The 27,304-nt window shown below is 48.5% G+C and overlaps 1 protein-coding gene across 1 annotated transcript in view; it reads right to left on the minus strand.

Moving 5' to 3' along the window:
• LOC137301250 (B-cell CLL/lymphoma 9-like protein) overlaps positions 1-3,076 on the minus strand; it is a 41,053-nt gene extending 37,977 nt beyond the window's left edge. Inside the window, exon 1 of the mRNA XM_067970710.1 lies at positions 2,620-3,076. The gene's annotated coding sequence lies outside the window, so the exon portion shown is untranslated. The remainder of the gene's footprint in view (positions 1-2,619) is intronic.
• Positions 3,077-27,304: the final 24,228 nt, after the last annotated feature.

The following is a 27,304-nucleotide window of genomic DNA, read 5'->3' on the forward strand; positions in this document are numbered from 1 at the left end:
CCCCAGTAGGTGACTATTCCCAAAGTTTGGTCCATTTTGGAGCTCCTTTCAGTTTATGTTTGCGAAGCACCTGGGGGACATCGTTTATGTTACGTAGAATTCTATAGCACAGAAACAGGCCATTCGGCCCAACAAGTTTATGCTCCACACGAGCCTCCTCCCTCCCTACTTCATCTCACCCTATCAGCATATCCTTCTATTCCTTTCTCCCTCATCTAACTTCCTCTTGGAGAAGTTGTTATGATCTGGAATGCGCTGCCTTAATGGACGGTGGAAGCAGATTCAATCATGGCTTTCGAAAAGGAACTGGATAAATATTTGAAGGGAAAAAATTTGCAGGGTTACGGGGAAATGGGACTAACTGGATTGCTCTCACAAAGAGACAGCATGTGCTCGATGGGCTGAATGGCCTCCTTCTGTGCTGTAACCACTCTATGATTCTATAAAATGCATCTTTGCTATTCTCCTCAACTGCTCCGTGTGGTAGCACATTGCACAGTTATACACCGACAGACCTGTACCCACCAGTACTGTACCCCAGTGTTATACACCGACAGACCTGTACCCCTCAGTACTGTACCCCAGTGTTATACACCGACAGACCTGTACCCCTCAGTACTGTACCCCAGTGTTATACACCGACAGACCTGTACCCACCAGTACTGTACCCCAGTGTTATACACCGACAGACCTGTACCCACCAGTACTGTACCCCAGTGTTATACACCGACAGACCTGTACCCACCAGTACTGTACCCCAGTGTTATACACCGACAGACCTGTACCCACCAGTACTGTACCCCAGTGTTATACAGTGACAGACCTGTACCCACCAGTACTGTACCCCAGTGTTATACACCGACAGACCTGTACCCACCAGTACTGTACCCGTGTTATACAGTGACAGACCTGTACCCACCAGTACTGTACCCCAGTGTTATACACCGACAGACCTGTACCCACCAGTACTGTACCCCAGTGTTATACACCGACAGTCCTGTACCCACCAGTACTGTACCCCAATGTTATACAGTGACAGACCTGTACACCACAGTACTGTACCCGTTATACAGTGACAGACCTGTACCCCCAGTACTGTACCCACCAGTACTGTACCCCAATGTTATACACCGACAGACCTGTACCCCTCAGTACTGTACCCCAGTGTTATACAATGACAGACCTGTACCCACCAGTACTGTACCCCAGTGTTATACACCGACAGACCTGTACCCCCCAGTACTGTACCCCAATGTTATACACCGAGACCTGTACCCCTCAGTACTGTACCCCAATGTTATAGTGACAGACCTGTACCCCTCAGTACTGTACCCCAATGTTATACAGTGACAGACCTGTACCGCTCAGTACTGTACCCGTGTTATACAGTGACAGACCTGTACCCCTCAGTACTGTACCCCAATGTTATACAGTGACAGACCTGTACCCCTCAGTACTGTACCCCAGTGTTATACACCGACAGACCTGTACCCACCAGTACTGTACCCCAGTGTTATACACCGACAGACCTGTACCCACCAGTACTGTACCCCAGTGTTATACACCGACAGACCTGTACCCACCAGTACTATACCCCAGTGTTATACACAGACAGACCTGTACCCACCAGTACTGTACCCCAGTGTTATACACCGACAGACCTGTACCCCCCAGTACTCAAAATACTCTGCAGACACAGGCTATGTTTGGTACGACACAAACTTAAATTATTGTTAAACTGGACACAGTTTGAAAGTTTCACACAGCCAGCATTGCACATTACGGAGATCGTAGTGAAGGTGCTGAGTGCCTCCAGTCTCTTGAAGCCACACACCAGTCGACAGTAAATGTTACACAGCTCTGCGGGTGTTGCTCAGTAACCCACCAGCAGGAGGTGCCCAAGAGCAGGCTGGAGCGATCTGCCAATCCTGTGGGAAATGTCTGGGTCCCAGCTCAGCCCCTCCCCTCCCACAGTCCAGCCCCTCCCCTCCCGGCCCCTCCCACAGTCCGGCCCCTCCCACAGTCCGGCTCCTCCCCTCCCAGCCTGGCCCCACCCCCCAGCTCGGCCCAGCCCCTCCCCCCCAGCTCGGCCCGGCCCCTCCCCCCAGCTCACCACTTGGGGCCTGACGGTCAAAAGCTCCAAATATCTGACCACTGTACGAGGCAGCGTGTTGGCATAGCAACGAGCTTCAGTGCAGGATGGCACGGCAGCCTGAAAGCTATACATTAAAATATACATTTAGCTTAAAACCAGAGAGGAAATGTCCCCAACACACAGCGTCTGTGACCACTGAAACTACTGAGGAACACAGCGAGTACCCTCAAAGCTGCTTCCTCCCCACTCTGAGCTAAATTAATCCACTCCTTTCTTAAGCGGGTAAAGACAGAGAAAGAACACAGTAAATTGGCCAGGGTTTTATCTGCAAACATCTATAAAACACTGAGCCTAACGCATAACACACCCAGAATCATGAATTCCTGCAGCTCAACACTGACTCACAAACCTGTACTACAAGTTTCCCTCTCTCTCTCGCGCTCTCTCTATCTCTCTCCCTCACACACTCTCTACGGCAGACACCGGACTCGAGGCCGTTACTCCCGACAAAGGAATTCTCTTACTTGTGTTATTTCAGTGTGTCAGACAGTGCTCTCCGGACCCGAGCGAGACACCCCCCTTCCTCTCAGTCACATCCCTGCTAGTTTCGAGGGCAGACTTGCAGCAGTTTCTGTGCAGGCATCGGTGAGTCACCTGGGACACTGTGACACACTGGGGTGGGACAGCCCTTTCAGCTTGGGTTACCTGGATACGCACACGCACTGCGTTCTCTCACTCTCTCTGTCCACTCTCGGCTCCCGTTCTCTTCTCTCTCTCTCTCTCTCTCTCTCCCAACCCCTTTTTCAGTCTCCCTGTTTCCTTTCCACTCTACCTTAAATTCCCTTTCTCTCTGTCCCACTATTTCCCATTCTGTTTCTCTCTCTCTCTCTGTCCCACTATTTCCCATTCTGTTTCTCTCTCTCTCTCTGTCCCACTATTTCCCATTCCGTTTCTCTCTCTCTCTCTGTCCCACTATTTCCCATTCCGTTTCTCTCTCTCTCTCTCTCTGTCCCACTATTTCCCATTCTGTTTCTCTCTCTCTCTCTCTCTCTCTGTCGCTGTCTGTCCCACTGTTACCCTTTCCACTCTACCTTAAATTCCCTTTCTCTCTGTCCCACTATTTCCCATTCCGTTTCTCTCTCTCTCTCTGTCCCACTATTTCCCATTCCGTTTCTCTCTCTCTCTCTCTCTCTCTGTCTGTCCCACTGTTACCCTTTCCCTGTTTTTCTCCCTCTCTCTCTTGCTCCCACTTACCTTTTCCCTCTCTTTCCGTTACCCTTCCCCTTTCTCTCTGTGTCCCACCTTTCCCCGGTCTCTCTCTCCCCAGCCTGAGATTAAACCTATCCAGAGGGAGTGTTACTACAGTGCAGTTCCCCGTACAAGTAATATACCACACTCACTGCCTGAGTATAGCAGCGCCAGTACCCAGACAGCGCCTGCTCACCTCAGCTCTGAAACACTTCTATCGCCTGCCTCACCAGCAATGCCCACAGTTTTTTTCCCATCCTCTCCTGATGTCTCGATACGGTTTCGCCGGGTGTCACCTGCCCTCTAGTTCCTGCCTCAGTTGCCATTCTTCACGTGTGACCCAACCCAGCAAGTGTCAGTGGGATATTCTCCCGCTGCCCCGTATCCTAACTCGCACCACGTTCCGTTCACCCATCACCCCCTGTGCTCTCTGACCTACATTGGCTCTGAGTCCGGCAATGCCTCGATTTTAAAATTCCCATCCTCGTGTTCTAATCCCTCCATGGCCTCGCCCCTCCCTATCTCTGTAACCTCCTCCAGCCCTACAACCCTCCGAGATCTCTGCACTCCTCGATGCGCATCCCCGATTTTAATCGCTCCACCATTGGTGGCCGTGCTCTCAGCCGTCTGGAATTTCCTCCATAAATCTCTCCGCCTCTCTCTCCTCCTTCAAGACGCTCCTTAAAACCTCCCTCTTCGGCCAAGCTTTCTGACACCTGTCCTAATATCTCCTTATGTGGCTCAGTGTCAAATTTTGTCTGATTATCGCTCCTGTGAAGCGTCTTGGGACATTTTACTACGTTAAAGGTGCTATATAAATGCAAGTTGTTGTTGTTGAGCCTCACAGCCCAGTTCGATTCGGTTTTCACCAGACGTCAACACTCAGGAAGTTTCCAGCAGGAGTTCCTGGACGGCGATCGGGAGCAGGAACCACAGACGATTTTTGCCTCCCTCACTTAGAAAGGGGGAGGGTCGGGGCTGTTGCCTGAGTCTGATTTATAGATTCTACAATTACTATAAATTTTATCCTTTAAAATCAACAAGACGGGATTCAGATTTGCTTTTGAAACAACCCCTTCTCCCCATGCCCCACGGCGAAGTTAACTGGCAACAGCCTGACTAATTTTAAGATTGTGCCCCCGTGTTCTGGATTTCCCTACCAGAGGGAATAGTTTCTCTGCATCTACGCTATCAAATCCTTTTATAATTTTAAACACCTCAATTAGATCACCCCCCCCACCACAAAACTTCTAAGCCCAAGGGAATACAAGCCAGGTTTATGCAATCTGTTCTCATAGTTTAACCCTTTAAACCCAGGTGTCATTCTGGTAAATCTGCGTTGCACTCCCTCCATGGCCAATATATCCTTCCTGAGGTGCGGTGCCCAGAACTGAACACAGTATCTCCAGATGCGGTCTGACCGAGACTCTGTGCAACTGAAGCATAACTTCCCCATCTGAATTCCAATCCCCTTAAGATAAAGGCCAATATTCCATTAACACTCCCGGGGCAGGTATAGCACAGGTTAGATACAGAGTAAAGCTCCCTCTACACTGTCCCATCAAACACTCCCGGGGCAGGTATAGCACGGGTTAGATACAGAGTAAAGCTCCCTCTACACTGTCCCATCAAACACTCCCAGGCCAGGTACAGCATAGGTTAGATACAGAGTAAAGCTCCCTCTACACTGTCCCATCAAACACTCCCAGGGCAGGTACAGCATAGGTTAGATATAGAGTAAAGCTCCCTCTACACTGTCCCATCAAACACTCCCAGGGCAGGTACAGCACGGGTTAGATACAGAGTAAAGCTCCCTCTACACTGTCCCATCAAACACTCCCAGGGCAGGTACAGCACGGGTTAGATACAGAGTAAAGCTCCCTCTACACTGCCCTCAAAAAAAATCATCCAGATTAGATTTGTCAGACATGACTAGTGTGGATGGAACTTTACTCTGTATCTAACGCGTGCTGTACCTGCCCTGGGAGTGTTTGATGGGACAGTGTAGAGGGAGCTTTACTATGTATCTAACCCATGCTGTACCTGCCCTGGGAGTGTTTGATGGGACAGTGTAGAGGGGCCGAAGGGCCTCTATCCGTGCTGTATAACTCTATGAGGAGGTCATTAACATGGTGGATAAGGGAGTGTCTATGGATTTTATCTATATGGACTTCCAAAAGGCATTTGACGAGGTTCCACACAAGAAATTATTAGCAAAAATGAGAGTGCATGGAACCGAAGGTAACCTTGGAACATGGGTTGATAATTGGTTGAGAGGTAGGAGACCGAGAGTAGAGATAAAGGGAATGCACTATGATTGGCAGAGTGTTACAAGTGGTATTCCTCAGGGATCTGTATTGGGGCCTCAGCTTTTCACCATATATATCAATAATTTGGATGAATGGAGTTGTATATCTAAGTTTGCAGATGACACTAAGCCAGGAGATACAGTAAGTTGTGTAGATGGGAGCAGGAAGTTACAAAGGGACATAGACAGATTATGTGAGTGGGCAAAACTGTGGCAGATGGAATCAATGTGGGCAAGTGTGAGGTCATCCACTTTGGACCTAAGAAAGATAAATCAGAGTATTTTCTAAATGGCAAGAGACTAGGAGCTGTGGAGCAGCAGAGGTTTGGGTGGTTTATGCACCAAATCAATAAAAGAAAGAAACTAGAGCCAGGGGGCAAAATCTTAAAATTAGAGGCAGGCCATTCGGCAGTGAAATCAGGAAGCATTTCTTCACACAAAGGGGAGTGGGAGTCTGGAACTCTCTCCCCCAAAAACTGTGGATGCTGGGGGTCAAATGAAACTTTCAAGACTGAGATCGATACATTTTTGTTGGGTAAGTTTATCACGGGCGGGTAAATGGAGTTAAGATACAGATCAGCCATGATCTGATTGAATGGCAGAGCAGGGTCGAGGGGCTGAATGGCCTCCTCCTGTTCCTACACTACCCCAACAATCTGCTCCAGCCCCAATTTCAGCAGAGTGTATGATGTATTTGAACCCAGACCCTGAAGATGAAAGGCCAGCGTTTGATCTGTTGTTCCGTGAACCCCAAATAACACATTCGGAATTTATGGTTCTTGAACTGACCCAGATCGTGCTCCTGTTTGCAGTGACTATCTGCTGCCTGATCCAGGATCTGCCAGGGACAGTCACCTGTTCAGAGAGCTGGTTTTTGAAACTGTGATTCACTCCGTCAGCTCGTGCTTCGGGAGCGTGGCACTGTCACGCTGGGCGGTGTAAAAGTTAATGATGAACCAGCGGTCACGTGACCATGTTCTGGGGAAGTATTCACTGTCCCTGAAGGCGCCAAGCTGGCAGTCACGCGCAGAGTCTGTTCAAACAGGAGCTTCCCCCGCCTCTGTCACCATCACCAGCCCGTCCCCACTACCCTTTAATCATAGAATTTTACAGCACAGGAGGAGGCCATTTGGCCCATCGTGTCTGTGCCGGCTCTTTGAAAGAGCTGTCCAATTAGTCCCACTCCCCGGCCCTTTCCCTAAAGCCCTGAAATTTTTTTCCCTTCGAGTATTTATCCAATTCCCTTTTGAAAGTTATTATTGAATCTGCTTCCACCGCCCTTTCAGGCAGCGCATTCCAGATCAGAACAACTCGCTGCGTAAAAAAACCCCTCTCATCCCCCCTCTGGTTCTTTTGCCGATTATCTTAAATCTGTCCCCTCTGGTTACCGACCCTCCTGCCAGTGGAAAAAGTTTCTCCTTATTTGCACTATCAAAACCCCTCGTAATTTTGAACACCTCTATTAAATCTCCCCTTAACCATCTCTGCTCCACGGAGAACAATCCCAGCTTCTCCATTTAACTGAAGTCCCTCATCAGACCGGATTAATCAAGTAAAAACAAGCCAGTGATATTCGGAGGGCGGAGAGATCTCTGATTAAGAGGGCGGTTGGGAACCGGCTCCCGGCCCATTCCCTCGGACACGGGCGGACATCCCTCCCCCACCGCTCTCCTGCCCGGAACATGCCGACTCTCTCTGTGCCATGCCAGCTGCCCTCCGGTAGCTCACCAGCTAGTGCGTACCCACAAGATATTCAGCTATGGAGGGCACAGCCACGGAGCCAGGTTCTGTCCACACCCAATGGTCATGCGCACACGCACAGTCTCCAGGAGGGCTTGCTGGACAGTGACGAGCGGCAGGAATCTGGCCCAGGGACACCGAGACCCGCTGCCGTCCCGAGCTGAAAACGGCCAATTGATTGTGTAAACTTGTCGAGACCCTTGGGAGCGCAGGATGCAGCGTCTGCTGCGATACAGGGATGTAGAGTTCTGTATACAGCCTTTTCCCCAGGGGGAGGCGAAGGGAGGAGGTTAATTGTTTCCATTGAGATGATAAATTACTGTTTACAAACACACAGGAAGCTGCCTGCCTGTCACACTGAGAAACACCCATCACCTGAGGAGAGGAAATCAATGGTGAGCCCCTGAGAGGTCTAAAGGTAAGTCTGGAGACACGTTAATAAGTCCCAGGTTAAAGCTTGCTGCACCAGGTGAGTGTTTGCTTCAGGCCACATCCTGCACACTCGCTTATCAATACTGGTCCGTGACCCCCCCCCCGGGGGCATCGCCGTGACCCCCCCCGGGGGCATCGCCGTGACCCCCCCCGGGGGCATCGCCGTGACCCCCCCCGGGGGCATCGCCGTGACCCCCCCCGGGGGCATCGCCGTGACCCCCCCCGGGGGCATCGCCGTGACCCCCCCCGGGGGCATCGCCGTGACCCCCCCCGGGGGCATCGCCGTGACCCCCAGGCATCGCCAGGGTCAATGAGATACCCCGGGGCTGTAATGTGACCGCACACACTGAGGCTGGGGGGACCCACTCCATCTGCGGACCCATCTCACCTGCGACTGAATCCTTATTCCCAGGACTCTGGTCGGAGTGCAGACTCCCTGTGCAGAATTGCAATTTATTTTCAGGAAGCTCCATTGCCTCCTCTCTACTCCATCCACTCACATTTGCTTTACACGAGGTTTGAGGAGAACTGTACATTCTTACTCAGACCCTCACTGTGCGTTGGCCGCACACAGGCTGTAGCCTGGGCTGGGAGGGGAGGGGATCCCTGCTCGAGGCAGGGGGGAGGGGTGCAGGGGGAGCCGTAGCCTGGGCTGGGAGGGGATCCCTGCTCGGGGCAGGGGGGAGGGGTGCAGGGGGAGCTGTAGCCTGGGCTGGGAGGGGAGGGGATCCCTGCTCGGGGCAGGGGGGAGGGGTGCAGGGGGAGCCGTAGCCTGGGCTGGGGGGAATCCTGCTGTGGGAGCAGGTCCAGCTGACAGGCAGGTCTCTGACAGGAGCTCAGGCTGTGGTTTATTCTGCAGGCTTCTCACCAGCTCTATAAATAGCTGCAGGATCCCGTCACGTGATGGGACGGAGGAAATACAGAGTGTAATGTGATCAGGCAATACTTGAGCTGCAGGTCTCTCAAAAAAGAGAGAGGCTTTGTGCGGAGAAAGTATAAAATTATAATCCTTAAATGTCATTTGATTTCAAAACACTGTCTCATGTTACTGAGGGAGAACAATGGACACAGGCCCATTGCCCCAGCAATATCACACCTTTCAATCTGGTTACAATCATCTGAAATTGGGCATTTTACTCCAGCTTTTTTGCCCTACCCTGAATGTGCTGCCTCTCACTGGGGTACCGGTCCCCTCCTCTCCTGAAGGTGCTGCCTCTCACTGGGGTTCAGGTCCCCTCCTCTCCTGAAGGTGCTGCCTCTCACTGGGGTTCAGGTCCCCTCCTCTCCTGAAGGTGCTGCCTCTCACTGGGGTTCAGGTCCCCTCCTCTCCTGAAGGTGCTGCCTCTCACTGGGGTTCAGGTCCCCTCCTCTCCTGAAGGTGCTGACTCTCACTGGGGTACAGGTCCCCTCCTCTCCTGAAGGTGCTGACTCTCCCTGGGGTTCAGGTCCCCTCCTCTCCTGAAGGTGCTGACTCTCCCTGGGGTTCAGGTCCCCTCCTCTCCTGAAGGTGCTGCCTCTCACTGGGGTACAGGGCCCCTCCTCTCCTGAAGGTGCTGACTCTCACTGGGGTACAGGGCCCCTCCTCTCCTGAAGGTGCTGACTCTCACTGGGGTTCAGGGCTGTATAGATTGGGAAAAAGACCATTCTGCTGCGGTCCCTGCTCCACCCAACTGCCCGTGTTGAATGTTAAGGACATTCCCAATTTCTTTATTTAGGGGAGATGAATGACCACCAGCAGAACTGCACCTCCCATCCCCGGCTAATTGAGGAATAACTTGTGGATATCACCTGCCCGCTGCCTCACTCAGCCCCGACAGGTTCCCAGGTACACGATTGCAATCTGCTATCTCAGCAAAGTACACACAATAACCACGCAGTGTGTACAGCCTACGTACAGGTGCTGGCACTGAGACACACCAGAGCCAAGCAGTGCCAGGCATCAGCAAATGGGCACTTTCACCCCCTGTGTACTGTCACGGGCAAGGGCTGGCAGTGAGGCTAATCAGCCTCACTCAGATCTAGCTGTACAGATTCACAAATCATTAAAAGCCATAAAGAAAAAAAGCAAACAAAGTCCTGGTGTTCAGTCCTAGAGGAATAGAATTACGTTAAACTTGTATCGAACCTTGGTTAGACCACACTTGGAGCACTGTGCAAAGTTATGGTCTCCATATTACAAAAAAGGATATAGAGGCACTGGAGAAGGTACAAAAAAGATTTACAAGGATGATATCAGAACGGAGAGGATATAAGGATCAGGAAAGGTAACAGGCTGGGGCTCTTTTCTCTAGAAAAGAGAAGACTGAGAGGTGACCTGATAAAGGTCCTTAAAATTACGAAGGGGTTTGTTCAGATAGAAGATGTTTCCACTTGTGGGGGAGTCCAAAACTTGGGGCCATAAATACAAGATAGTCACTAATAAATCCAATATGGAATTCAGGAGAAACCTCTTTACCCAGAGAGTGGTGAGAATGTGGAACTCGCTACCACAAGGAGTAGTTGAGGTGAATAGTGTAGATGCATTTAAGGGGAAGCTGGATAAACACATGAGGGAGAAAGGAATAGAAGGATATGCTGATAGGGTGAGATGAAGAGAGGAGGGAGGAGGCTCGTGTGGAGCATAAACACCAGCATAGAGCAGTTGGGCCGAATGGCCTGTTTCTGTGCTGTACGTTCCATGTAATTCGATGCAGTAGCTGGTCTGTGTGCGGCTGGTTAACTCCTCCCCAGTATTTGGTACTTGGGGTTTGAATACTTGACTGAGAGTGACAACATCCCACTCCAGCACTGCTAAACAATCTGCACATTTTGGGGGGGCATGAATCGGGTAATGGCGACATTCTATTGAACCTCCTCTTTCACCCTCCTGGGCACAATACAGAACAAAGCTTTTTTGATAGCTGACCCTCTATCTCACATTCTCACCCTCGCATCCAACCTCTCACTGTCTCCAAACTCCTCCAAACCTACAACCCTCCGAGATCTCTGGGCTCCTCCAATTCTGGCCTCTTTTGGATGAGATATTAAACCGAGTCCCCGTCTGCCCTCTCAGAAAAGATCCCACAGCACCATTGGAAGAGCACGGGAGGTCTCCCCGGTGTCCTGGACAATATTTATCCCTCAACCGACATCACTAAAACAGATTATCTGGTCATTATCACATGGCTGTTTGTGGGATCTTGCTGTGCACAAATTAGCTGCTGCGTTTCCTACATTTCAACAGTGACTACACTTCAAAAGTACTTCATTGGCGGTAAAGCACTTTGGGACGTCCTGAGGTCGTGAAAGGTGTTTTATAAATTCCAGTCTTTCTTTCTTTCTTTCCCCCTGCTTTTCATCTCTCCACCGTTACCAGCCGTGCCTTCAGCTGCCCAGGACCGAAGCTCTGGAATTCCCTCCCTAAACCTCTCCGCCTCTCCCTCCTCCTTTAAATCATTCCTTAAAACTTCCCTCTCTGACCGAGCTTTTGATCACCTGCCCTAATATACACATTTCACTGTGTGTCGCCCAGGAAGGCAAAGACATCTGACGGAGCTGCCCCTTCCTCCAATTTATCCTTTAATTTTCCCCCGCACCCCACTCCATCTAGTGCCCCCCCTCCAATACCACCCCCCACCTGCCCATTCTTCATGTGCGAGCCCAGCCATTGAGTGTAGGCCGGCTGGTTATCTATGGGGGGGCATCACTGCCAAGCCCGACCCAGTGCTCATGCAAAGCCCACTGATGTGCCCTATCCAGGAGGGGTGACTGGACACTGGACACTGGCCAGGAGCGTGAATCCTGGCCAACTGCCCCCTCGGGCCCTACTGCAAAACGGCAGAGACCCAGCCAACTTAGGGAGGGACTGAACCTTCCAATTTTCCTCTCTCTCTCTCTCTCTCTCTCCCCCACCCACCCCCTCACCTTCCCTCTCTCCCACAGATGGTGAGCTCACTGTATAGAGTTCCTGCCTAGTCATGGCTCATTCAAGAGGGGAATCAGTATCTAAAATCTACAAACCTTATCACCGGCTTCTCGTGAGTTCTTGATAAGTTTGTAGAACTTAGGAAACCCAGTAACTGTGAAGAGGGGGAGGGCAGGGGGTTGGTTTCAGTGTAATGAGGGATCATTGTGATACAAATGTTGAGGAAAAAACGTTTTCTATTCTTTTTTTTTATTCGTTCACGGGATGTGGGCGGCGCTGGCAAGGCCGGCATTTATTGCCCATCCCTAATTGCCCTCGAGAAGGTGGTGGTGAGCCGCCTTCTTGAACCGCTGCAGTCCGTGTGGTGACGGTTCTCCCACAGTGCTGTCCGTGTCGAGTGTCTCTGCGAATTGAGGTACTGCCGGGTGGAACAGAAGTGAAGGGGTGGCTAATCTGTCCCAGCGTCACGCAGCAAAGCACTACCGACTACACCCTGTGCAACACAGAGTCCCGGGATCCCTGGCGAGGACAGACACCCACACACATCACTATCGCCAAACACCGCGTCTAAACTCTGAACTTCCCCACCGCTCACACCGAAAGACACACAGAGCTTGCCGAGCTGTGGAATCGTGGCCTGACACCACTCCGTACACAGCCTCGTGTCACGTCGGGTTTTAAAAGCTGCAGTGAGTCCAGCGATAGTGAGTCCAGCGATAGTGCCCGCGGTAGCCCAGCAGATAAATGCATCACCTACACAACGCAGAGTCACACGGATCTGGAAGAGCCTGGGTTTGGTTCTGAGTCTGAGATTAACTAAGTGATTTCAGCCCGCGAGTCCTGCTGGAAGGTGTGTGTCTGCGTCTGTGTAATATTGGTTCAGGACAGGAGCGTGCTCTGCTGTGACATTCCCCACACCCACTCCCTAGGCTGACAAATGGAAATGGTCACCAGGGTGATGTACCTGACGGGCTCCAACACTCGTGGAACTGTACCCCAGGGAGAGTCAGTGTCTGTGGAACTGTACCCCAGGGAGAGCCGGTGCCCGTGGAACTGTACCCCAGGGAGAATCGTGCCTGTGGAACTGTACCCCAGGGAGAGTCGGTGCCTGTGGAACTGTACCCCAGGGAGAGTCGGTGCCTGTGGAACTGTACCCCAGGGAGAATCGTGCCTGTGGAACTGTACCCCAGGGAGAGTCGGTGCCTGTGGAACTGTACCCCAGGGAGAGTCGGTGCCTTTAAAAGAGAAGAGAAGAAAATGGAGGGAAATGATTAACAGGAGCTCAGGCGGTAAATGGCACTTGGTTTTCGAATGACAGCAGCCGATGGCCTCAAATGCTCTGGATTATAATTCACTCAGCGCTACCCTCTGCTCTCGGTGTTATGGCTTAACCACAGTGCAGCAGGATACGGCTCGGCCGTGGGTCAGAGTAAACCCAGGCCGAGGGGCGGCGACGCTGATCAAACCCCAGGACAAGGATGAGCTCAGAAAGCGGGAGAGAGGGGTTTACACTGCTCGGTGCAAACATGACTTATCCCCACCCCCCCCACGCCTCAGATTGTCTTACAGCACAGGAAGCAATCAGAGGAATGTATCACAGCGGTGGCTCCAGCGCACCATCTCCTGTAACACCGAGACAAAATTAGCCCCCTGCCAACCGAGAATATATTCTAAAGTGGGACTTCCTGCCCGTCCAGCCACTCCACGCTGCAGTATCGTTCCCCCACATGCCTGACTCAGCATCTTATAAGCTGCGTGCTTGGAAGGAGATGAGGAATGTGTGTGTTTGCAGTTACTGTGTGCGCTCTGCAAATAGGTGGAAGAGAAAGAAAGAACTTGCATTTCTATAGCGCCTTTCACGACCTCAGTAAGTCCCCAAGCGCTTTACAGCCAATGAAGTTCTTTTTTTTTGGAAGTGCAGTCACTGTTGTAATGTAGGAAACGCGGCAGCCAATTTGCGCACAGCAAGATCCCACAAACAGCAACGTGGCAACGAGGAACAAAGAGTTCTTCCAGTGTCCTTCATTCCTCCCTCAACCAACTCAGGCAAAAAAAAAATTAACCAGTCGATCGTCCGTTGCTGGTTGAGGGACCTTGGTGCCACCTCTCAATAGTTGCTGCACTTGAACGCAATTGACGGCATAAGAAGCACTAAGAGATGTGTGTGTGTGAGATGTGTGTGTGTGAGAGATGTGTGTGTGTGAGAGATGTGTGTGTGTGAGAGATGTTGCTAAGCTCTGCACCAATGTCAGCCTCTCTTTCATCGTACTAGTGTTCTGCCTCTTTTAGAATCACACCACGGCACAATTAGAATAAAAATGAGCTCGGAGAGCAGCATCCGGAGCGATGCAGTAACAGACAGGAGGTGCTAAGCAGCTATTATCAGGGCCCTCAGTTTGCAAACAGCAGCTCATTAGTTTCGCGTTTGGTTTGAGTGCGTTCTCCGCTTCCAGCTACTCCAGTGCGAGAGTGAGAAGCTGCAGAGAGCTGCCCGGCATTAGAAATTCATCAACCACTTCAACATCTCGCATTCTGACACCTACGGTATTTAATCTTGCACTCACTCGACTCCTTCCCTCTCTAGACTCGGGCTGTTAATTTGAAACTAGCGCAGAATCAAGAGCCAATTTCAAACTGAAGTTACGCTTGTTAATCATAATGATTTTTTTTTTTAAAAAGGACTATTTTAGTTTCAAACTCCCAGACTCTCCTTTTTAAAAGTGCTGATTGGGTAGCGGCAACTCCAAGGTCAGTTACTCTCCGTTCCTCACTCGCGACCAGCTCATGATCTCTGGATTCGGGCTGGAGCAAGGGAGATCCCCCCCCCCCCCCCCCTCCAGGGTCCTGGGCCAATATTTATCCCTCAACCAACACCTAATAAACACATTATCTGGTCATTATCTCATTGCTGTTTGTGGGATCTTGCTGTGTGCAAATTGGCTGCTGTGTTTCCTACATTACAACAGTGACTACACTTCAAAAGCACTTTACAGCCAATGAAGTACTTTGGGACGTACGTGAAAGGCACTATATAAACGCAAGTTCTTTCTTTATGTGCAGTCAGGGGATCAGAGTCAGGTTACAATAAGAGGGGAGCACGCACTTACACTTGCTGCATTTAATGCACATGTGCACCCTGAGCCCCACCTCCTGCAAGATTTGCAGTGTTCCAATCTGTGCTTCAATTTGATCCCATTTGATCAAACTATGCCTTGTGGACTGGCCTTATCCTCCCCTCCCCTTGCTGGGGTACAGGGTTCATGAGCACGAATCGCCCTCCGATACCTCACTGACTCACCCACAGGGGCTGTTCCTCATGCTTAAGGGGGAGGGGCAGTAAGTGTCAGTCGGCTATTTGACCGTGGAGACCATAAGAGCCAATCCCAACCTCCCCCAACAAAAGTCCACACATCCCCCAGCCTACACATCTAGTCCCTTGCAACAATCATTCACCCTTTTAGAAACTAGGAAGATAGGAATAGGAGGAGGCCATTCAGCCCCTCGAGCCTGTTCCGCCATTCAATTAGATCATGTCTGATCTGCATCTTAGCTCCATTTACCTGCCTTGGTTCTGCAACCCTTAAAACCCTTGCCTAACAAAAATCTATCGCTATCTGTCTTGAAAGCTTCAATTGACCCCCAGCATCCACAGCCTTTTGGGGGAGAGAATTCCAGGTTCCTACTGCCCTTTGTGCGAAAAAGTGCTTCCTGACATCACTTCTGAACAGCCTAGCTCTAGTTTTAAGGTTAAGTCTCTTTGCTTTTGATTACCCCATCAGAGGAAATGGTTTCTCCGTATCTACCCTATGGAATCCTTTTAACATTTTAAACACCTCGATTAGATTGGCCATCAATCTCCTAAACTCAAGAGAACACAAGCCAAGTTTATACAACCTGTCCTCATAAGTTAACCCTCTAAGCCCACGTATCAGTCTGAGCCTTGGAGGCAGCACAAAGAAGAGCCACCAGCCTGAACCCCAGCATCAGAGGGACCGAGTTATCGGGAAGGGCTGGAGGAACATGGGCTTTTCAACCTTGAGAGGAGGGGAGTGAGAGCGGCTGTTACAGAAGTATAGAGATAGTAAACCTTGTAGAAAAGGTAGAACGGGAACACTACTCCAAACCAAACCCCGACAGTCGGACGATGGGATACAGGTACAGTAAAGCAAACCCCGACAGTCGGACGATGGGATACAGGTACAGTAAAGCAAACCCCGACAGTCGGACGATGGGATACAGGTACAGTAAAGCAAACCCCGACAGCCGGACGATGGGATACAGGTACAGTAAAGCAAACCCCGACAGCCGGACGATGGGATACAGGTACAGTAAAGCAAACCCCGACAGCCGGACGATGGGATACAGGTACAGTAAAGCAAACCCCGACAGTCGGACGATGGGATACAGGTACAGTAAAGCAAACCCCGACAGTCGGACGATGGGATACAGGTACAGTAAAGCAAACCCCGACAGTCGGACGATGGGATACAGGTACAGTAAAGCAAACCCCGACAGCCGGACGATGGGATACAGGTACAGTAAAGCAAACCCCGACAGCCGGACGATGGGATACAGGTACAGTAAAGCAAACCCCGACAGCCGGACGATGGGATACAGGTACAGTAAAGCAAACCCCGACAGCCGGACGATGGGATACAGGTACAGTAAAGCAAACCCCGACAGCCGGACGATGGGATACAGGTACAGTAAAGCAAACCCCGACAGCCGGACGATGGGATACAGGTACAGTAAAGCAAACCCCGACAGTCGGACGATGGGATACAGGTACAGTAAAGCAAACCCCGACAGCCGGACGATGGGATACAGGTACAGTAAAGCAAACCCCGACAGCCGGACGATGGGATACAGGTACAGTAAAGCAAACCCCGACAGTCGGACGATGAGATACAGGTACAGTAAAGCAAACCCCGACAGTCGGACGATGGGATATAGGTACAGTAAAGCAAACCCCGACAGTCGGACGATGGGATACAGGTACAGTAAACCAAACCCTGACAGTCGGACAAGGTTCAAACTCAAAAGATAATTTAGGACTGATGACCAGAAGCTCATCGGCACAAAAGAATTTCTACAGCGCCTTTCACAACCTCAGGACGTCCCAAAGCGCTTTACAGCCAATAAAGTACTTCTGAAGTGTAGTCACTGTTGTAATGTAGGAAACGTGATAGCCAATTTGCACACAGCAAGATCCCACAAACAGCAATGAGACAATGACCAGAAAATCTGTTCTTAGTGATGTTGATTGAGGGATAAATATTGGCCAGGACACCGGGGAGAACTCCTCTGATTGTCTTCGAATAGTGCCAAGGGATCATTTACATCCATCTGAGAGGGCAGACAGGGCCTCTGTTTAACATCTTATCAGGAAAGACGGACCCTCCGACAGTGCAGCACTCCCTCAGTATTGCACTGGAAGGGTCAGCCTAGATTATGGGCTCACGTCTCCGGAGTGGAATGGTCTTCTGTGTAGGGTAGTGGGGGTGAAAATCCTGAAACCATTTAAGAAACAGCTGGATGCCATGTTGGACAGGATGGTATTGTGGGATCTTTCGGGGTGGATGAGGTATGAAAGGCCAATGACCTTCTTCATCTGTACTGATACTGTGAATTAAACGGGCTTTATAGACAGAGGCATCGAGTACAAAAAGCAAGGACGTAATGCTAAACCTTTATAAATCACAGGTTAGGCCTCAGCTGGAGTATTGTGTCCAATTCTGGGCACCATACTTTAGGAAGGATGTCAAGGCCTTGGAGAGGGTGCAGAGGAGATTTACTAGAATGGTCCCAGGGATGAGGGACTTCAGTTATGTGGAGAGACTGGAGAATCTGGGATTGTTCTCCTTGGAGCAGAGAAGGTTAAGGGGAGATTTAATGGAAGTGTTCAAATTTATGAGGGGTTTTGATAGAATAAATAAGGAGAAACTGTTTCCACTGGTGGGAGGGTCGGTAACCAGAGGACACAGATTTAAGGTAATCGGCAAAAGAACCAGGGAGGAGATGAGAAGAATTTTTTTTTAACGCAGCGAGTTGTTCTGATCTGGAATGCGCTGCCTGAAAGGGCGGTGGAAGCAGATTCAATAATAACTTTCAAAAGGGAATTGGATAAATACTTGAAAAGGCAAAAATTGCAGGGGGGTGGGACTAAACCGGATAGCTTTCAAAGAGCTGGCTCAGGCACGATGGGCTGAATGGCCTCATTCCGTGCTGTATTATTCCATGATTCTTTAAATGAAGACGGATCACACAAACTGTGAGCATCTCTCACCAGCACAACGTGAACCAGTCCTGGGCTAGAAAGGGTTAACGGCGATGTAAAACTACCCGGACCCAGCAGTGTCTGTTCTTCACCCCACACCATCTGTTCAATTCTTGCTGTAGTACATGACATCAGCAGCACATTCCACAGCTAGCACAAACTCCTAAAATAGCCACTGCATGATCTGCCTTCCTGCCCCTCTTTGGCCGCTGTGCTGAGACACGCTCGTCACCAGCTCCTGGCTGTGTAGCAGATTCTCCCACACTAGCCCACTCCCCGCAATAAGGGCACAGTCAAGCTCTGCTGCTCCATCGATGGCTCAGAGTCTTTTTCTTTTGAGTCTCGGGTTCAGTAGGTTACAGGCTCTGGACCACCATAGTATCCTGGGAGTGTGGATTGAGCAGGAGGCTCGCACAGCCTGATAAACAAGCTGCTTAGTATCAATGGAGAACCCTTAGGCAGTAGCAGACCAAGAGGGGTTTCAATGGCATCAACACATCCAACTTACATCAACACCCGAGCCCCCGACACAGCTTTATAATTACACCCTGCATGTTTATAATGGCCACCGAACCTCAGGAGAGATATGAAAAGCTAAATACAGCAAATCTGAAAAACGCTGGAAACATTCAAGCAGGTCAGGCAGCATCTGCAGAGATAGGGTGGGTGGGTTATTGTTAACCATTTGTTTCTCTCTCCACAGATGCTGCCTGACCTGCTGAGTGTTTCCAGCCTTTCCTGTTTTTATTTCAGGAAAGATATATTGGCCTTGGAACGGTTACAGCACAGATTCGCCTCTATATTATAGAATAGACTGCGTTACTGGGTATTACACTCCTCTATACATTATACAATACACTGTGTTACTGGGTATTACACTCCTCTATACATTATAGAATAGACTGCGTTACTGGGTATTACACTCCTCTATACATTATACAATACACTGCATGTTACTGGGTATAACACTCCTCTATATATTATACAATACACTGTGTTACTGGGTATAACACTCCTCTATATATTATTCAATACACTGTGTTACTGGGTATAACACTCCTCTATATATTAAACAACATACTGCATGTTACTGGGTATAATACTCACAGAATCATAGAAAGGTTACAGACGGAAGGAGGCCATTCGGCCCGTTGAGTCCATGCCGGCTCTATACAAGTGCAATCCAGCTAGTCCCACTCCCCCGCCCTTTCCCCGTAGCCCTGCAAATTTTTTTCCTTTCAAGTACTTATCCAGTTCCCTTTTGAAGGCCATGATTGAATCTGCCTCCACTACCCCCTCGGGCAGTGCATTCCAGATCCTAACCACTCGTTGCGTAAAAAAGTCTTTCCTCATGTCTTTGGTTCTTTTGCCAATCACCTTAAATCCATGTTCTTTGGTTTTTGGGCCTTCCGCCAATGAGAACAGTTTCTCTCTATCTACTCTGTCTAGACTCTTCATGATTTTGAATACCTCTATCAAATCTCCTCGTAACCGGCTCTGATCCAAAGAGAACAACCCCAGCTTCTCCAGTCTATCCATGTAACTAAAGTCCCTCATCCCTGGAATCATTCTAGTAAATCTCTTCTGCACCCTCTCTAAGGACTTCACATCTTTTCTCAAGTGCGCTGCCCAGAACTGGACACAATACTCCAGTTGCAGCCGAACCAGTGTTTTATAAAGTTCATCATGACTTCTATACTTTTGTACTCTATTCCTCTATTTATGAAGTGGAGATGCCGGTGATGGACTGGGGTTGACAATTGTAAACAATTTTACAACACCAAGTTATAGTCCAGCAATTTTATTTTAAATTCACAAGCTTTCGGAGGCTTCCTTCGGATCCCGTATGCTTTTTTTAAACCACTTTCTCAACCTGCCCTGCCACCTTCAACGATTTGTGCACGTATACCCCCAGATCTCTCTGTTCCTGCACTCCCTTTATAGTTGTGCCCTCTAGTTTATTGTCCTCCTCCATATATTATACAACACACTGCATGTTACATGGTATAAGAACATAAGAAATAGGAGCAGGAGCAGGCCATTCGGCCCCTCGAGCCTGCTCCACCATTCAATCAGATCATGGCTCATCTTCGACCTCAACTCCACTTTCCCGCCCGATCCCCATATCGCTTCATTCCCCTAGAGTCCAAAAATCTATCCATCTCAGCCTTGAATATATTCAATGACTCAGCATCCACAGCCCTCTGGGGTAGAGCATTCCAAAGATTCACAACCCACTGCATGAAGAAATTCCTCCTCGTCTCAGTCTTGAATGGCTGACCCCTTATCCTGCGATTATGCCCCCTAGTTCTAGACTCTCCAGCCAGGGGAAACTATCTCTGGGCATCTACCCTGGCAAGCCCCCTCATAATCTAATACGTTTCAATGAGATCACCTCTCTTTCTTCTAAACTCCAGAGAGTATAGGCCCATTCTACTCAACCTCTCGTCATAGGACAACCCTCTCATCCCAGGAATTAATCTAGTGAACCTTTGTTGCACTGTCTCTAAGGCGAGTATATCCTTCCTTAGGTAAGGAGACCAAAACTGTACACAGTACTTCAGGTGAGGTCTCACCAATGCCCCGTATAATTGTAGTAAGACTGCCTTACTCTTGTACTCCAACCCCCTTGCAATAAAGGCCAACATGCCATTTGCTTTCCTAATTGCTTGCTGTACCTGCATACTAACTTTTTGTGTTTCTTATACGAGGACGCCCAAGTCTCTCTGAACACCAACATTTAATAGTTTCTCACCATTTAAAAAATATTCTGTTTTTCTATTCTTCCTACCAAAGTGAATAACCTCACATTTCCCCACATTATACTCCACCTGCCACCTTCTTGCCCACTCACTTAACTTGTCTATATCCCTTTGCATACTCTTTGTGTCCTCCTCACAGCTTACTTTCCCATCTACCTTCGTTGCATCAGCAAACTTGGATACATTACACTCGGTCCCTTCATTTAAGTCATTAATATAGATTGTAAATAGCTGAGGCCCGAGCACTGATCCTTGCAGCACCCCACGAGTTACAGCTGCCAACCTGAGAATGACCCGTTTATCCCTACTCTCTGTTTTCTGTCCGTTAACCAATCCTCTATCCATGCTAATATATTACCCCCAACCTCATGAGCCCTTACCTTGTGTAACAACCTTTTATGTGGCACCTTATCGAATGACTTTTGAAAATCCAAATATACGACATCCACTGGTTCTGCTTTATCTATCCTGCTAGTTACATCCTCAAAAAACTAATAAATTTGTCAAACACGATTTCCCTTTCATAAAACCATGTTGATTCTGCCTGATCATATTATGATTTTCTAAGTGCCCTGTTACCGCTTCCTTAATAATGGATTCCAGCATTTTCCCAATGACTGATGTCAGGCTAACTGGCCTGTAATTCCCTGTTTTCTCTCTCCCTCCCTTCTTGAATAGCGGGGTTACATTTGCTACCTTCCAATCCACTGGGACCGTTCCAGAATCTAGAGAATTTTGGAAGATCATAACCAATGCATCCACTATCTCTGCAGCCACCTCTTTTAGAACCCTTGGATGTAGGCCATCAGGTCCTGGGGATTTGTCAGCTTTTAGTACCATTAGTTTGTCCAGTACTTTTTCTCTACTGATATTAATTGTTTTAAGTTCCTCACACTCATTTACCCCTGGGTTCCCCACTATTTCTGGTATGCTTTTTGTGTCTTCTACTGTGAAGAAAGATACAAAATATTTGTTTAACGCATCTGCCATTTCCTGATTCCCCATTATAATTTCTCCTGTCTCAGCCTCTAAGGGACCAACATTTACTTTTGCTACTCTCTTCCTTTTTACATATTTGTAGAAACTCTTACAATCCATTTCTATATTTGTTCCTAGTTTACTTTCATATTCTATTTTCTCCCTTTTTATCAATTTTTTGGTCGTCCTTTGTTGGTTTCTAAAACTCTCCCAATCCTCAGGTTTATTACTCTTCTTGGTAACATTATAGGCCTCTTCTTTCAATCTAATTCTATCCTTAACTTCTTTAGTTAGCCACGGGTGGATCACTCTTCCCGTGGAGTTTTTATTTCTCAATGGAATTTATATTTGTTGAGAATATTGAAATATTTCTTTAAATGTTTGCCATTGCTTTTCAACTGTCAAACCCTTTAATTTAATTTGACCACTTGCCCCTCATACCTATCTAATTGGCTTTATTTAAGTTTAAGACACTCTGACTTAAGTACGTTATTTTCAACCTCAATGTGAAATTCTATCATATCATGATCGCTCTTCCCCAGAGGTGCTTTTACTGTGCGATTACTAATCAACCCTATCTCATTACACAATACAAGATCTAAAATAGCCTGTTGCCTGGTTCCATGACGTATTGTTCTAGGAAACCGCCTCAAATGCATTCCATGAACTCGTCCTCCAAACTACCTTTGCCAATTTGACTTGCCCAGTCTATATGAAGATTAAAGTCCCCCATGATTACTGCATTACCTTTGTTACAAGCTCCTATTATTTCTTGATTAATTCTCTGTCCAATGGTATTGCTACTATTAGGGGGGCCTATAAACTACTCCCACCAGTGTTTTCTGCCCCTTGTTATTTCTTATTTCCACCCAGACTGATTCTATTTCCTGATCCTCCGAACCAAGATCCTTTCTCAGCACTGTCCTTGTGTCATCCTTTATTATCAGGGCTACACCCCCTCCTTTTCCATTCTGCCTGTCTTTTCTAAATGTCATGTATCCTGGAATATTTAGTTCCCAACTTTGGTCATTTTGCAACCATGTCTCTGTAATAGCTATTAGATCAAACCCATTTATCTCTCTACTTGTGGATTTAATTCATCTATCTTGTTACAAATGCTCTGGGAATTCAGATAAAGAGCCTTTAATTTTGACTTTTTACCATTTTTTCCTGCTTTGGCCTTACTTGTTGCACTATTATTGGTAAACTCTCTGTCTCTTCTTGCCACACTCTGCTTATCTTTACCCAAGTCACCCATAATACACTTCTACAAATTATACAACACACAGCGTGTTACAGGGTATAACACTCCTCTATATATCATACAACACACAGCGTGTTACAGGGTATAACACTCCTCTATATATCATACAACACACTGCGTGTTACAGGGTATAACACTCCTCTATATATCATACAACACACTGCGTGTTACAGGGTATAACACTCCTCTATACATCATACAACACACAGCGTGTTACAGGGTATAACACTCCTCTATATATCATACAACACACTGCGTGTTACAGGGTATAACACTCCTCTATATATCATACAACACACTGCGTGTTACAGGGTATAACACTCCTCTATACAACATACAACACACAGCGTGTTACAGGGTATAACACTCCTCTATATATCATACAACACACTGCGTGTTACAGGGTATAACACTCCTCTATATATCATACAACACACAGCGTGTTACAGGGTATAACACTCCTCTATATATCATACAACACACTGCGTGTTACAGGGTATAACACTCCTCTATATATCATACAACACACTGCGTGTTACAGGGTATAACACTATATATCATACAACACACAGCGTGTTACAGTATAATACTCCTCTATATATCATACAACACACTGCGTGTTACAGGGTATAACACTCCTCTATACAACATACAACACACTGCGTGTTACAGGGTATAACACTCCTCTATATATCATACAACACACAGCGTGTTACAGGGTATAACACTCCTCTATACAACATACAACACACTGCGTGTTACAGGGTATAACACTCCTCTATATATCATACAACACACTGCGTGTTACAGGGTATAACACTCCTCTATATATCATACAACACACTGCATGTTACAGGGTATAACACTCCTCTATATATCATACAACACACTGCGTGTTACAGGGTATAACACTCCTCTATATATCATACAACACACTGCATGTTACAGGGTATAACACTCCTCTATATATCATACAACACACTGCGTGTTACAGGGTATAACACTCCTCTATATATCATACAACACACTGCGTGTTACAGGGTATAACACTCCTCTATATATCATACAACACACTGCGTGTTACAGTATAACACTCCTCTATATATCATACAACACACTGCGTGTTACAGGGTATAACACTCCTCTATATATCATACAACACACTGCGTGTTACAGGGTATAACACTCCTCTATACAACATACAACACACTGCGTGTTACAGGGTATAACACTCCTCTATAGATCATACAACACACTGCGTGTTACAGGGTATAACACTCCTCTATATATCATACAACACACTGCATGTTACAGGGTATAACACTCCTCTATACAACATACAACACTGCATGTTACAGGGTATAACACTCCTCTATATATCATACAACACACTGCGTGTTACAGGGTATAACACTCCTCTATACAACATACAACACTGCATGTTACAGGGTATAACACTCCTCTATATATCATACAACACACTGCGTGTTACAGGGTATAACACTTCTCTATATATCATACAACACACTGCGTGTTACAGGGTATAACACTCCTCTATACAACATACAACACACTGCGTGTTACAGTATAACACTCCTCTATATATCATACAACACACTGCGTGTTACAGGGTATAACACTCCTCTATATATCATACAACACACTGCGTGTTACTGTCAGTGGGTTTGCAATTTCTGACTCCTGTTCCCTTACTGCTTCTTGTTAGTTACTTTATTAAAATTATCTGATAATTAAATTGTCTTAACACTCAATCCCCACTTTGCTGTGTTATTCACATTGCTTAATTCAAATTATTAGATCATTCAAATTTTTCGGTGTAGGAACAATGCTGAATTCTTGGTAGGTTTTATTATTCTGTCAGCAAACACACTGACCTTGAGGAGTATGGCCCCGGTCGGCCTGTGATTAACGTAATAAAATGTCAGGTGTTTAGACGGAAGACTTTGACACTTCACGAAACCCAAGTGCTGCACGGCCGGGAGTCGGGTATGGGCCTGCCTGCTAAAACTCTGGCTTAGGAAGAGAAGTGGATGAAAAATATGAGCAGAGAGATGTTGGGTACAGAGTGAGAGGCTGCTCCTTCTCCCAGGGGAACTGTTGTTTATTTACTTCAATCCATGTGTGAAGCAGAGGCCCAGCTGAGCACAGGCTGCTGTCGTACAGCTCTCTGCCCTCTGCCTCCTGATGTGATGCTATCACCAGGGCTGCTTCCTGGCCGACCGGCCTGATCCGAACAGGCAGAGCCAAGCACCCGGCAGCAGTGCTGCTAGTGGCCGTGCTGATTGACAGCCGCACCCCAGTTGCTAGGCCTCGTCTAGCGTTAAAAAAAAAATGGACCGAGGAAGTGGCGGTTGCCTTAGCGACGGAACAATTACAGAGGCTTTCAGCAAATATGTTCAAGTTCGGTCAGTGTTTGCTGAGCAAAGAGGGGAGGGAGGAGAAGCAATCAGCGAGAGGGCACTCTGCACAGCCCGATCCTCTGCCCGGCTGACCAAACACAGCGTTCAGAGTCTCCTTCATTCTCTCGGGCCCCCCTCCCCTCGGTGTTCACCCCTCCCGCCGGGGGGACAGCTTCAAACCCCCCTCCCCCCAGCTCCCAGGGACCTGTGTCAGTTGAAGCAGTGAGTGCTGGCCAGCGATTGAACCAAGTGGCTCACTGGGTCGCACTCTTGACTCTGACTCAGAAGGTCGTGGGTTCAAGTCCCACTCCAGAGACTTGAGGTCCATAATCCAGGCCGACACTCCCAGTGCAGTACTGATGGAGCACTGCACTGTCAGAGGTGCCGTCTTTCGGAAGAGACGTTAAACTGAGTCCCCCCGTCTGCCCTTACAGGTGGACGTATGAGATCCCACGGCCACTAATTCGAAGAAGAACAGGGGAGTTCTCCCCGGTGTCTTGGCCAATATTTATCCCTCAACCAACATCACTAAAACAGATCTGATCATTATCATAGTCCTGTTTGTGGGATCTTGCTGTGCGCAAATTGGTTGCCGCGTTTCCTACATTACAACAGTGACTACACTTCAAAAGTACTTAATTGGCTTTGGGACGTCCTGAGGTCGTGAAAGGCACTAGATAAACGCAAGTGTTTCCTTCTGTCTATGCCCTCACTTTAATGCCACATTAACATTGTTGTGCACTGTGCTCTCTGCGCACACGGCTGATCAGCTCGGCCCCTAACACCAGTGGAGAAAGGGGAATCTTAGCAACAAGCACAGGCTCAATTAGACATCTGATCCCAGACGTAAATGGACAGCGTCTAACCCATCATCATCCCTCGCCCCTAGCTCTTCTCATTCGTCCTCTGCCATCAACACTTGTACAAATAAAAACCTCCAACCATTTCCTGTTTGGGTCGATATTTTCCAGTTCCTGTTAAACTGTGAAGTACAACTCTCGACAAAGTTAATCGTTTGAGTCGCGACATCCCAACTGGGCTGAAAGTCTGTTCAAACCTCGTGTCCCTACGATTTGCCAGGAGGGGGACAGGTCCCCACACCCACCCTCTGGCACTCAGTAACAGATCTAATCCCAGGATGTGGGAATTGTACACATCGGGTCGAAGCTACACCGTGTGTGGGGTTGATGCCGTCTGCGTTCCATGAGGAAGCGACTGATGCCCCAGGTTTTATCTCCAGGATCTGGGTTCAATCCCCACCCACACCGACCAGTGGGGTTAAAGGACCCTCTCTCTGCTGGACGGCAGGTTCTCGGTGGGCCTGTGCCCACCCTGGGTAACTCAGTATGTTAATGCAGCCCCGCAGCCCCCCACCCCCCCTCTCACTGGTACCAAGGCACACGGGCGTAAGATGGTCACAGATTTGTGCTGCACTCAAAGGAATATAGTTGGCCTCAGTGCCCGTGCTTTAAGGAGAAAAAAGCATCATCAGTCAGCATTCCTGCTCCTGATCACAACCAGTAACTCCAGGAATGTGTGAACAGTGCTGGTGCACATTATACATTGTCCTGGACAGGACTGGGCTCAGGTTTGGTGTCTTTCCCGGATGAACGTACTGCCAATGCTCACTGTCTAGGCTCACAGATGAAAAATAGCCACTTGGGTAAGGCAGTGGACTGCCCATGGAACCCGTACCCCAGCGAGAGTCGGTGCCCATGGAACCCGTACCCCAGCGAGAGTCAGTGCCCATGGAACCCGTACCCCAGCGAGAGTCGGTGCCCATGGAACCCGTACCCCAGCGAGTCGGTGCCCATGGAACCCGTACCCCAGCGAGAGTCAGTGCCCATGGAACCCGTACCCCAGCGAGAGTCGGTGC

This window comes from Heptranchias perlo, chromosome 33 (assembly GCF_035084215.1).
Source record: "Heptranchias perlo isolate sHepPer1 chromosome 33, sHepPer1.hap1, whole genome shotgun sequence".
NCBI lineage: Eukaryota > Metazoa > Chordata > Chondrichthyes > Hexanchiformes > Hexanchidae > Heptranchias > Heptranchias perlo.